At 43.2% G+C, this 12,784-nt stretch overlaps 1 protein-coding gene across 1 annotated transcript in view; it reads right to left on the reverse strand.

Annotated features, from left to right (window-relative positions):
- PPP1R16B (protein phosphatase 1 regulatory subunit 16B) overlaps positions 1-3,350 on the reverse strand; it is a 48,235-nt gene extending 44,885 nt beyond the window's left edge. The window contains exon 1 of the mRNA XM_018556178.1: positions 3,185-3,350. The gene's annotated coding sequence lies outside the window, so the exon portion shown is untranslated. The remainder of the gene's footprint in view (positions 1-3,184) is intronic.
- Between the last annotated feature and the right edge of the window lie 9,434 nt (positions 3,351-12,784).

The raw sequence follows: 12,784 nt of genomic DNA on the forward strand, positions 1-12,784 counted from the left end.
CTGCAACCCCATATCATCCATTTGCTGCATCACAGAGCTTTCAGCATAAAGGGGGGGTTTACTAAAACTGGAGCAGACAGAATCTGTGTATAGCAAGGATAGGCAAACTCCATCCCTCCACCTGAGGTAAAACTACAATTGCTAATATGTATCTGCCTCTTGGAGTCATGTCTGTGGCTGTCAGTCTTGCAATGCCTCATGGGATTTGTAGTTCCACCACAGCTGGAGGGCTGGAGATTGCTTACCCCTGACGTAGTAACCAATTAGCTTCAATCTTCAGCTTGTTCAGTTAAGCTTTGAAAATGAAAGGTAGAAACTGATTGGTTCTCATGCATAGCTGCTGCGTGTTCTGCCTGCTCAAGGCCTCTCAATGATTTGGAGCATCGCTGAAGACACAAGTTGAGCTGTGGACCTTAAATTTGAACTCTGGGCACAAAAACTTTCAATCAAATACAATCCACAACAATCACAGAGAATATAAATCCCCTTTGTGGGCACCAAGTACCTGTGCAAACATAGATATTAACTTGTAAAAGTATCAGTGGTATTATCAATGTGCTGTACATTGCCTGTGCATGGAGCAGAGCTGTGGGAGGGACCCATCAGGCCACACCCACTACAAGCTGCCTGCAGAAAATTACCGGAGGGGGCGGATACAAGACCAGTCACCCTGCACAAGGAGAGAGAGCAGCAGTGACTGGTCTTTATTACAGGAAGCTCCTGCACAGAGGCAAAGCTTCACACTGCAGTACTGCACAGATCTGGAAGAAATACACAAAGCTCACCAAGATTCAAGGAAGAATACATATGCCTCTTGTATTCCAAAAATATTTGCTAAACTTTGAAGTGACACTAAACTCAGGAGTTAAATATTAAAAATACATTCAGGTACCTTAACTATCAACAGAACTGTATCTTATTTGTGTATCACTCGGCTGTAGATCCTCAAATCATCTCTGAATTGGTGCTGACACTGTCCTTCCTTTTGGAGGGTGGCTACTTTTGCTCCCCATGGTCCCTGTCTGTGTTGTAAAGTGGCCACCGCTCCAAGCGCACTCCTGTGATGGACTACAATCTCACGTTTAGATTATTAATTTGTATTGAGATTGTAGTCCATCACAGGAGTGAGTTTGCAGTGGTGGCTACTTTACAACACACACGGGGGCAAAGGGGAGCAAAAGTAGCCCCCCTCCAGAAGGAAGGACAGTGTCAGCACCGATTCAGAGATGATTGGAGGATCCACAGCCGAGTGATACACAAATAAGATACATTTTTGTTAATAGTTACGGTACTTGAATGTATTTTTAAGGTTTCATTCCTGAGTTTAGTGTCACTTTAAATAATGTTACCTGCAGCTGAAGTACAACTTCTTGGAACATCGTGCTCATGTAAACAAGCATAGGCTCACTGCCGGCCTGACTTGTTCCTCAATCCTACCAAGGGGTTTGCCTTCTTAATTCTTCGGGCTTGACATTTATGTACTGCTTCATTATAAAGTCTATTGTTATTGTTATTATATAAAAGGAAAGTACCTTCGAGAAAAAGAGGCAACGGCAGTTATTTGTACACCCCGTCCTAGTATACGGAGAGTCCGAAGACTCGCTCCAAAGCCGGCCCGCCAATGGATGGTCAAGGCTCGGCCACCGAGATATTATCTGTATGACATTCTACATCTCTTCTATTTATCTACGTATCATCTATCAATATGTCTATCTCTCTATTGATCTATCTATCCCATTTATATCTATCTTTACTTATATCTTATATTGATCTATAGATATGTATCCATTCCATATGTATCTATCAATCCCGTATCTATCTATTGATCCCATACGTATCTATCAATCCCGTATCTACCTATCTATCAATCCCATATCTATCAATCCCATATCTATCTATCAATCCCATATCTATCTATCCCGTATCTATCTATCCCGTATCTATCTATCCCGTATCTATCTATCGATTCCGTATCTATCTATCAATCCCATATCTATCTATCCCGTATCTATCTATGCAGTATCTATCTATCGATTCCGTATCTATCTATCAATCCCATATCTATCAATCCCGTATCTATCCATCCCGTATCTATCTATCCCATATCTACCTATCGATTCCTTATCTATCTATCAATCCCATATCTATCAATCCCGTATCTACCTATCGATCCCATATGTATCTATCAATCCCATATCTATCAATCCTGTATCTACCTATCGATCCCATATGTATCTATCAATCCCATATCTATCTATAAATCCTGTATCTATCAATCCCGTATCTACCTATCAATCCCATATGTATCTATCAATCCCATATGTATCTATCAATCCCATATGTATCTATCAATCCCATATCTATCTATCAATCCCATATGTATCTATCAATCCCATATCTATCTATAAATCCCGTATCTATCAATCCCGTATCTACCTATCAATCCCATGTGTATCTATCAATCCCATATGTATCTATCGATCCCATATGTATCTATCGATCGCATATCGATCTATCGATCCCATATCTATCTATCGATCCCATATCTATCTATCAATCCCATAGGTATCTATCAATCCCATATGTATCTATCAATCCCATATGTATCTATCGATCCCATATCTATCTATCGATCCCATATCTATCGATCAATCACGTATCTATAAATGCCGTATCTATATATCTATCTATCTATAAGTCCTATATCTATCAATCACGTATCTATCAATGCCGTATCTATCAATCCTATATCTATCTATCTATCTATCAATGCCGTATCTATCAATGCCGTATCTATCGATCCCATATGTATCTATCGATCCCATATGTATCTATCAATCCCATATCTATCTATCAACCCCATATCTATCTATCCATCTCTCTATATATCCCGGGACACATATATACTTTACAGCTTACCCTGGATGACCGATACACGTGTTCTCCCCCGCGGTGACAGTAATGTATAGGTATTGTGTCCAGTATGAACACAGCACCTATATATGCAGTACAGTCCCACATGCTTTCTGCTCCTAATCGATGCTGCATATACAGGATGTAAGAAGCATGCGTTGAGTGTCCTGTATAACCGCATTATACATATACACTGGAAGATAAGATCATTCCACATACATCTCATACATAGCACACAGGATTTCTAGAATACATAGATTGTCTCCTGTACCTGTACGGGGGTGACAGCTCTGGGACCAGAAGATCCGGCTCGGGAGGAGAAGCTGGTAGAAGCCCGAAGCAATACAGGGAGCCAGTGGCCAGTGCGGAGGGACTAATGCAGACAGTGCTGGGGGACCGGCGGAGAAGGCAGACTGCTGGCATCAGTGCACATTGCTGTCAGCTCTGCAGGCTAAAGAGAGGAGGAGGCTGCTGCAGCCTGAGAGGAGGGGGAGGGGGCGCAGAGATTCCGCCCCCAACACTGGAGACAGCACAGCCAGCATACATGTCACCCCGTGTATAACACCGCTCTCTATATAACACTCACCGCTCTGTATAACACACACCAATCTCTATAATACACTCTGCTCTGTATAATACAGATACACACCGCTCTGTATATAATACAGATAGATACACACCACTCTGTATAATACAGATAGATACACACCACTCTGTATAATACAGATAGATACACACCACTCTGTATAATACAGATAGATACACACCACTCTGTATATAATACAGATACACACCGCTCTGCATAATACAGATAGATACACACCACTCTGTATAATACAGATACACACCGTTCTGTATAATACAGATACACGCCGTTCTGTATAATACAGATACACGCCGTTCTGTATAATACAGATACACGCCGTTCTGTATAATACAGATACACGCCGTTCTGTATAATACAGATACACGCCGTTCTGTATAATACAGATACACGCCGTTCTGTATAATACAGATACACGCCGTTCTGTATAATACAGATACACGCCGTTCTGTATAATACAGATACACGCCGTTCTGTATAATACAGATACACGCCGTTCTGTATAATACAGATACACGCCGTTCTGTATAATACAGATACACGCCGTTCTGTATAATACAGATACACGCCGTTCTGTATAATACAGATACACGCCGTTCTGTATAATACAGATACACGCCGTTCTGTATAATACAGATACACGCCGTTCTGTATAATACAGATACACGCCGTTCTGTATAATACAGATACACGCCGTTCTGTATAATACAGATACACGCCGTTCTGTATAATACAGATACACGCCGTTCTGTATAATACAGATACACGCCGTTCTGTATAATACAGATACACGCCGTTCTGTATAATACAGATACACGCCGTTCTGTATAATACAGATACACGCCGTTCTGTATAATACAGATACACGCCGTTCTGTATAATACAGATACACGCCGTTCTGTATAATACAGATACACGCCGTTCTGTATAATACAGATACACGCCGTTCTGTATAATACAGATACACGCCGTTCTGTATAATACAGATACACGCCGTTCTGTATAATACAGATACACGCCGTTCTGTATAATACAGATACACGCCGTTCTGTATAATACAGATACACGCCGTTCTGTATAATACAGATACACGCCGTTCTGTATAATACAGATACACGCCGTTCTGTATAATACAGATACACGCCGTTCTGTATAATACAGATACACGCCGTTCTGTATAATACAGATACACGCCGTTCTGTATAATACAGATACACGCCGTTCTGTATAATACAGATACACGCCGTTCTGTATAATACAGATACACGCCGTTCTGTATAATACAGATACACGCCGTTCTGTATAATACAGATACACGCCGTTCTGTATAATACAGATACACGCCGTTCTGTATAATACAGATACACGCCGTTCTGTATAATACAGATACACGCCGTTCTGTATAATACAGATACACGCCGTTCTGTATAATACAGATACACGCCGTTCTGTATAATACAGATACACGCCGTTCTGTATAATACAGATACACGCCGTTCTGTATAATACAGATACACGCCGTTCTGTATAATACAGATACACGCCGTTCTGTATAATACAGATACACGCCGTTCTGTATAATACAGATACACGCCGTTCTGTATAATACAGATACACGCCGTTCTGTATAATACAGATACACGCCGTTCTGTATAATACAGATACACGCCGTTCTGTATAATACAGATACACGCCGTTCTGTATAATACAGATACACGCCGTTCTGTATAATACAGATACACGCCGTTCTGTATAATACAGATACACGCCGTTCTGTATAATACAGATACACGCCGTTCTGTATAATACAGATACACGCCGTTCTGTATAATACAGATACACGCCGTTCTGTATAATACAGATACACGCCGTTCTGTATAATACAGATACACGCCGTTCTGTATAATACAGATACACGCCGTTCTGTATAATACAGATACACGCCGTTCTGTATAATACAGATACACGCCGTTCTGTATAATACAGATACACGCCGTTCTGTATAATACAGATACACGCCGTTCTGTATAATACAGATACACGCCGTTCTGTATAATACAGATACACGCCGTTCTGTATAATACAGATACACGCCGTTCTGTATAATACAGATACACGCCGTTCTGTATAATACAGATACACGCCGTTCTGTATAATACAGATACACGCCGTTCTGTATAATACAGATACACGCCGTTCTGTATAATACAGATACACGCCGTTCTGTATAATACAGATACACGCCGTTCTGTATAATACAGATACACGCCGTTCTGTATAATACAGATACACGCCGTTCTGTATAATACAGATACACGCCGTTCTGTATAATACAGATACACGCCGTTCTGTATAATACAGATACACGCCGTTCTGTATAATACAGATACACGCCGTTCTGTATAATACAGATACACGCCGTTCTGTATAATACAGATACACGCCGTTCTGTATAATACAGATACACGCCGTTCTGTATAATACAGATACACGCCGTTCTGTATAATACAGATACACGCCGTTCTGTATAATACAGATACACGCCGTTCTGTATAATACAGATACACGCCGTTCTGTATAATACAGATACACGCCGTTCTGTATAATACAGATACACGCCGTTCTGTATAATACAGATACACACCGCTCTGTATAATACAGATACACACTGCTTTGTATATAATACAGATACACACCACACTGCATAATACAGATACACACCGCTCTGTATAATACAGATACACACCTCTCTGTATAATACAGATACACACTGCTTTGTATATGATACAGATACACACCACTCTGTATAATACGGATACACACTGCTTTGTATAAAACACACACTGCTCTGTATAATACAGATACACACCGCTCTGTATAATACAGATACACAGCACTCTGTGTATAATACAGATACACACCGCTCTGTATAATACAGATACACAGCGCTCTGTATAATACAGATACACACCGCTCTGTATAATACAGATGCACACCTCTCTGTATAATACAGATACACACCGCTCTGTATAATACAGATACACACCGCTCTGTATATAATACAGATACACACCTCTCTGTATAATACAGATACACACCGCTCTGTATATAATACAGATACACACCTCTCTGTATAATACAGATACACACCGCTCTGTATATAATACAGATACGCATTGCTCTGTGCATAACACAGACACAATGATACTTTCTGCAGTTTTGTGTCATTTCAGTGACAGTAGTGAGGAGTGTTGCCTGGCGATGGCGGGACGGATCACTTCCTCTATAGAAGTCGATGTTTTATAATGGGACACCTTCTTCTCTCTCTATTGTGTCACAGACACCTGTGGATGTGATTTCACATTGTAGCCGGCAGTGTCTGAATATATAATGCGTGTCGCCTACACAGTGTTTACTTTGATAAGACACAGTTGGGGGAGATGTTATGCACATCTCTTGTTTGTGGCTTTTGAATGAAACTCAGGCCTCTTCCTGTCTCCATATCTGGATTCCTCTTCCTCTCCGGCTTTCCTTTTCTCTCATCTGTGAGAAGTCTGTCAGCTCCCCTCAGTCTCCCCTCACTGTTCATTATTAGGGCTGAGATTCGGGTTCGGGCCCAAAACCAAATGTTTTAAGGTGCCCATACACCTTACGAATATCGGCCGATTTTCGTATGCGATTGCGTTTTCGTCAGATAAGGTTGATGGGCAGTGTACCACCATAAATACTGTACAATCGATCGGCTTTTGACTAACCAGCAGGTTAGAAAACTTTGGTCAATCGTACGAGTCTCGCAAGGTTGGTGGTGTTTCCGTACGTCAAAATTCGTATGATCTACACTGCACATGCGCAGACCAAAATATGTGCAGTCAATTACCGCAATTCGTCCAGGTGCTTTCTTCTATTTACCGCTGATCCAACCTTGTGATAATCGGGGCAGGATGGGGAGTACGAAAATTGTACAACGGTTTGATCATCGGACGAAAAGTTTTGTCCAATGATTGCAAGGTGTATGGGCAGCCTTAGCCAGTTTGCTGGATGGCAGAACCTGCACCTGTGTCCTAGAACCAATGAACATATGCGACTGAGCCACCAGTCAACCAATGATGCTGTGTAAGCCACACTGGATCAATGGTTGCCAGGACACTAGTGGCTAGGCCACACAACCTCATTGCTTGCTAAGACACTGGGAGCCCAGTGTCATTCATGTTATGTTAGGGTTAGGCCCACCTTGTGTCCTAGCAACCAATAACTATGTGTGGCTGCGCTACCGGTAAACCAATGATGCTCTGCACACTAGTGGCTGCGGCTGCATATCACCATTGGTTGTTATGGTGCACCCACCTGTTTCCTAGCAACCAATGATGCTGTGCGGCCAGTCACTATCAATCTAGCAACTAGGGATGTCCGAAACCAAGCTCATCCCTACTAACAAGCAATGATGCTGTTCATCCAAACGAACTAAACCCAGTGACTCGCACAGCACCATTGATTGCTAGGACGCTAGTGGCTGGGTCACACAATGTAATTGGCTACTAAGACACAGGCAGCCACACAACATCATTAGTTGTTATGTTGCACCCATCTGTGTCCTAGAAACCAAGGATGCTGTGCAGCCCAGTTTCTAGCATCCTAGCAACTTATGATGCTGTGCAGGTCACACATCATCATTGGATGCCAATTGGGACACGGCCCAGGATTCAGTTCACTTGGTCCTTCGCCGAACCCGGAGTTCTGGTGGCATTGGCGAACATCCAAGCAAACCAAACCCAGACCACTTTGCTCATCGCTATTAAATTTTCAATACTCATTGTACTTGAACTTGTTGTGTTCCTCAAACCATTCTTGAACCATTTTTGTGGTGTGGCAGGGCACATTATCCTGCTGAAATAGGCTACTACCATCATGAAATACCATGAAGGAGTGTACTTGGTCAGCAATAATGTTTAGGTATGTGGTATGTATCAAAGTTATATCCACATGAATGGCAGAGCCAAATGTTTCCCAGCAGAAGATGGCCCACAAGCCTCCACCAGTTTGCTCTGGGATCCCACCTCACGTATGACATGTACACTTTATGGATGGATTAAAGGAGAACTATGAGGTGAGTGATTTTCACTCGGCCTTATAGTTCTAGCTGACCTGTGACAATGAAACTGTCACAGGTCGGCTCAGTAGATCAGGAAGTGAGCGAACACATACAGGCGCTCGCTCACTTCTTGATCCTGTGCCAGCAGAGAGCGGTGACAGGGGAGGGACTGGATTCCCCCCTCCCCTGTCCGATCCTCCAGCGCTGACTGGCAGAACGGACAGGGGAGGGTACAGCTGGCTCTGCCTCCAGATAGGCAGAGCCAGCTGTCACTCACGCAGCTGGGTGGATCCAGACATAATTGTCGGGATCCGTTCCGGCTGCGGTGTCTCAGTATACCGCGAGCTGTAGCTCGCGGTATACTGAGCTTTGGGTGACGGGAGGACGCTAGTTTGTGTCCTCCCGTTACCCTTAGGAGAACTATGGGGAAAAGCCCTAACCCTATAGTTCTCCTTTAAGTACACTTAAAAGACAGACAATAGTCTGGATAGCATTACCAACCTGAGAGCCTGATGTTTATAGAAACAATAGTTTGAAATGACTATTACAGTTCAACATTTAGGTGATGTACTGAAATACAGCGATGGTATTACAGAAAATGTTTGCACAGCACAGGTCCGGGAGCCCTGGGAGAAGTTGTAAATAAGGCTTGCACAATTTTCCGCTCAGGTAACACTTCACCTTTCTTAATCTCATTAAATGGCACGTTACATAAGTACTACTTAACATGGAGGCATTATAAAGGTATCAAGTATTGGGTGTCCACATTAAGTTGCTTTTCCAAATGTCCTAAAATGCAACCGAAGCCAAAACCTTTTGTTTTTTAGTTTTGGATATAGAAGAGAGGGATTAGAACACCCGTCATGTTTTTATTGTTGTCTGTGTCCCTGTTAGGGAGATTCCCCCTCTTATTTGTCCTGGTTACCATTATTACAGAGAGTAAAAGAAAAAAAAACTAATTTTGGGTTGTCATCAGAACAGAAATAGATGGGAAACCTTCCAATGGAGACAAAAATCTGGTTACGGCCACAGATCTCCCTCACTTTTGTGGGATTTCCTCTCCTTCCTGCTGTGGCTATTGGACAGGAAGTGAAGAGAAATCTCCCCAATGGGACACAGATGGCAAAAAAGGGAATGGGGGTTATAACTAGGGATGTCCCGATACTGGAGCAAGCATCGGTATCGATACAGGGCATTTTGACAAGTACTTGTACTTATCAAAATGCCCCGGTGCATAGCGCCGATGCTTGCGCTGTTTTTTTTTTTTTTCTCTGTACCTTCCGAGGTGCCGAATGCTTTTCCTCACATGTGAAGACATCATCTGCAGTGAGCGGCTGGGCGGCGCTCCAGGTGGGGTCCTAATGTAGGTGGCCGGCGACTGCCCAAAGGACCCCACCTGGAGCCCACAGCAGTGACGCGACGCTCTTCCGCTCGGCGCCAACGACGTCTTCACATGTGAGGAAAATCGTGAGGCGCCGCGATCGAGGCAACACTAAGTAAGACGGGGCCTGGGCTTAGTATTTTGTGTGAACAAGAAGAATCTATTGCTGCAGTGTATTCTATATGTACTGTACATGTACTACATATAGAATTCACTGCAGCAGTAGATTTACAATAATCCCCTGCTAACATGAATAGGTTAAATGATCCGTAGTACAACTACATGTTATGTACTATTATGTACTATGGATCATGATTTAACCTACTATTACTGACAGGGGATAATTGTAACTCTATTACTGCAGTGTACTGGACGTGTGTGCTGTATATGTACTATGGATCATGATTTAACCTATTCATGTTAGCAGGGCAGAATTGTGAGCGCCTCCCACAAAACTACAAAACCCATCTTGCCTCTTCCTCTGGGAGTCATGTCTGTGGTTGTCAGAGTCTTGCAATGCCTTATGGGTCTTGTAGTTCCACAACAGCAGGTGTGAAGAGATTTTCCACCCCAGCAACAGAGCCTGATTGACAACACTGCCCCATCCCATATCTTCTTTGCAAGGGACCACAGGAAGCCAGTATAAAGAAAGATTCAGGTACTTATCCTAGTCATGTGATTTTTTTTTTTTTTTATAAATACAAAACTGGATGAAATGGTGACCTTTTTCTATCAGTTTGGATTTAAAAAGCTGAAATTCTACTCTCTGCTCGGGAAAGAGAATGTTGTTATTTTCATGTCGTTGTCCTTAGTGTTTCTCTAATGAGTACCGCTAAACATGAAAGCGTGTTCTATACATGTACACAGCGAGTGGGTTGAAGACCTTGAGGCATACGTAATCATATGCTTCTGTTCTCTGGGAGAGGACACTGCTGTTTGAACATCGGAGCTAATTATTAGGATTACTCAACTGCGGATAAAATTTTGTGTAACGCCATCAACGCTCGTGGCGGCTGCGAGCAGCAATAAATTTCTCCCAAAACAAAAAATAGAAAATGAATTTGGTTTGTTTACAAAGTTAAAAGAAAATAGTTAAATGGAAAAAAGGTCCCTAATTGAAACTATTTTTAGAATTCGGGATCATTTTTCTTCTAAAGTGTTTTTTATCATAATTATATGAATGGAAAACGATGGACAGAACACATTTGGTCATAAAGTGAGTCCAGAGCTCATTACTTCTGTATACAGCATAATAAAAAAAACCTGACTCTGATGACGAGGGTCATCGACACCAAAATGGATGAAATTTCACCCATTCACCCTCTTTTATCAGCAAATGGACACTAAGGGCCCATTCACACCACATCCAGATCATCTCCAGACCAGACCAGATTGTTTCCAGACCCAAAATGCATCCGAATGTATCCCTATGCTATCTCTGGCCTCTGTTCACACCAGCGTAGTCCGTTCGAGACCAGACCAGAAAAATACTGCAAGTCTCATTTTGTCTGGTCTGGAATGCACTGGAACTACGGGCAGGTTCACACCATTTTCTGGACCAGATCTGGACCGAATCTGGTTCGGAAAATGGTGTGAACCTGCCCTATTAGGGGTCTATTTATACATAATGCGCAGAAGAACTGGCCCTGTGAATCTCTGTGAACGTTCGTTCTGCGTGAATTGAGGCAAAAAGGAACGTGAGGAAGAAGAGGCCCCCCCGAGATAGTGCCACTCATTCCCTGCCGCACCGCCAGCCGCAGAATGTACGGGTGGCTGTGCGGCAGGGCAGGAGAGGCTCTCACTCCCGCAGAATGTGCTGCAGGCAGCACATTCTGCTGTGTAAGGACCCTCTCATCCTAGCCCCGCCCCCTGGCCACCGGGACGAGGAAGAGGGCCCTGCAGGAGAGCGAAGGTAAGTCTGCTGGAGTGGGAAAGGGGGGGGGGGGTGCTGGTAATATTCTGCTAACTTTTATTAAAATGCATTGCTGGGACTTGTCCCGCATGGCTAGTGGTATTCTGCATTGCTGTATGCTGATTGCTGTACTCATACTCGTGAAAATGCCATACTCATACTCGTGAAAATGCCCCGATACTAAATGCAGATACCGGTGTTCTGTCGAGAACGCCAACATACCAGTGTTATCGAGAGAACCGGGATTTATTCACAAAGTATTTTGTTTAAATTGTTAATTGTGACTGTTAATTATATTCCATTCTTTATTCACTGCCATGCATAGTATATTATTGACGGTCACAATTAACAGTTACAAACAAATAATTTGTAAATAAATGCGTGTTTCCTCGTTAATCCTGTCGAGGTCGGCGTTCTCGACAGAACACCAGCACAAAATGTTTAAATAAGCGGCTGCATGAGGTCCCGCGCTTGCTGGGGACTTCGGCAGCCTTCCTGTTAACCAAGCGGTGCCATCGTGGTTGGGGGGAGCCCTTCATGGTTTCTCACACCGGGGCCCTGAAGGATCTAGTTACGCCTCTGCCCACTGGTGTTCATCTTCTGTGTTCTTCCTGCCTGGGAAGGTCATCTATGCAAAGACTGACATCTTCAGCAGCGATGACATCTTCTGACACTGACACTCCGCGTCCATGCAGACCTTACTAGACTAAGGGGCTGATTTACGTTATAACTCTTTATAATTATATGCTGAGAATAGAGGCTGTTGCCACAGGCAGCAACTCTTTGGGTCACGTGGAGGGGTGGCAGGCAGGGCAATGTGTCCCTGCTGCCCCCTTTCTGGCTAGAGCATCCCAGATTGCTAAGAGCCGTGGGGGGGGGGGGGGG

This window comes from Nanorana parkeri, unplaced genomic scaffold, assembly GCF_000935625.1.
Source record: "Nanorana parkeri isolate BGI_ZX_2015 unplaced genomic scaffold, ASM93562v1 scaffold227, whole genome shotgun sequence".
Lineage (NCBI taxonomy): Eukaryota > Metazoa > Chordata > Amphibia > Anura > Dicroglossidae > Nanorana > Nanorana parkeri.